The 1,815-nt window shown below is 24.7% G+C and overlaps 1 non-coding gene across 1 annotated transcript; it reads left to right on the plus strand.

The window, feature by feature from the left end:
- Positions 1,435-1,505, plus strand: TRNAG-GCC. Its single transcript has one exon. It is a non-coding gene; the product is annotated as a tRNA-Gly (tRNA).

Here is a 1,815-nt window from a genome sequence, read left to right on the forward strand (position 1 = left end):
AATTCATCACCAGAACTGAGGTTTGCTCTACTAGGCCATGTACAGTTAGCTGAAGGATGAAACTATTCTTTGATCACTCGAGTTATTGGCTTGTTACTGAAGGTGTAAATTATAGAACAAATGTGATATACTTTTCATTTGATTGGTCACTTTCTATGAATTGCACATTAAACTTGCCATATAATTAGTTCAGATTCAGTTAAACTCGATTTGTGTTAAAATTTCCAGTTGAAGTATGTAAATTGTTGGAAAATTAATTCCATTATTTAGCATGAAATTACTTTGGTTGGAGAAATATAGGTGAATGAGAAATCAAAGCCTAAAGTAAGACATTCGAACTTATAAAACGAACTAGTTAGTACCTCATGCCAAGGCATGGGATAATTATATTTCTTGAAAAATAAATAATAATTTTATAAATTATTTAAATTTAAGAAATAAAAATAAATAAATGATACATAATCTATAACTTAAAATTAAAGTAAGGGTAACCATCACTTTTTAGTCCCCGTTAATTTGTAGATTCCATTATTTTTGGTCCTTTCCGTTATCTAATCGTTAGTTTTAATGGATATGTGGGCCAAAAAAAAGAAACTATTTTTCTTGCCAAAACGGCATTACTCGGTTATTTTACTAAATGAAACATTTATTAAATAAAATCAGTTAAAATAAGTTAGCAATTTAACTCCCTATATTTTTAAAAATACATCAATTTACCCTACTGTATTTTTCAAAAATGCTTTTCTAATTTGCAATATCACATGGAGGTAATACTTATAGTATGCGATTTTAAAAATATATTTGTTCAAAATAATTTTTTTAATAATTGAATTGTATAATATATTAATTTTAATAAAATAGATAAAGATAAGCTATTCTCTAAACGTAAAATTAATGTGAATGGTAATGAAAATACATTTTTAAAATATGAAGATGGAAATTTAAATTTTATATCTTTCAATTTTAAAAGATGGAGTTTAAATTAAGTAGTGATTGATCTTATTTTATATATATATATATATATATATATATAATACACTACGGATAAAAATAAGTAAATTTGTTTAATCATCATTGCTATTATTATCATTAGATTAATTCATAAAAATCATTAAATTTGAACATAAGTCTAAAAGAAGAAAAATAGAAATATTATATACAATGTATCTTGGTACAAATATATACCCTTAAATAAATATAAACTATTATAAGTTAATTGTTTGAATTTATAAATTTACAAAATTACAAGATGTACAGATTGATATTAAAATATAACAATAAATTAGTTATATGGATTATATTAATAATTATTTACAAAATAAAATGATCAAAAACTACATTTTTTATTATACTAATTTTAGATAACATATTTTATTATTATCAAATTGTTGCGGTGTTTGAACTTAATAACACCAAGTATCTCCCAGACAGAAAGCACCAGTGGTCTAGTGGTAGAATAGTACCCTGCCACGGTACAGACCCGGGTTCGATTCCCGGCTGGTGCAAAATAAGTAAATCATTTTTGCTACACAAATTGAAGTAACGGAAAGATGAAAAAGGAGTACTTTCATTTACAACTTCTTTTTCCTTTTCTTTCTTTCTTTTGTTTTGTTTGATTTTGAGTAAAGTAGTTCTAATTTCATGATAAATTTTAATCATCAAAATTTAATGTACGTTAATTATTAATATCAAACATGTATAATATACCAACAACTAATAATAAAGTAGACCGATGGCAAATGTATACTTATTGACTATTGTGCTAGACAAAAAGCTTACAAATTCTATTACTTAACCACACACTCAGCGATCATC

Source organism: Sesamum indicum, linkage group LG7, assembly GCF_000512975.1.
Source record: "Sesamum indicum cultivar Zhongzhi No. 13 linkage group LG7, S_indicum_v1.0, whole genome shotgun sequence".
Lineage (NCBI taxonomy): Eukaryota > Viridiplantae > Streptophyta > Magnoliopsida > Lamiales > Pedaliaceae > Sesamum > Sesamum indicum.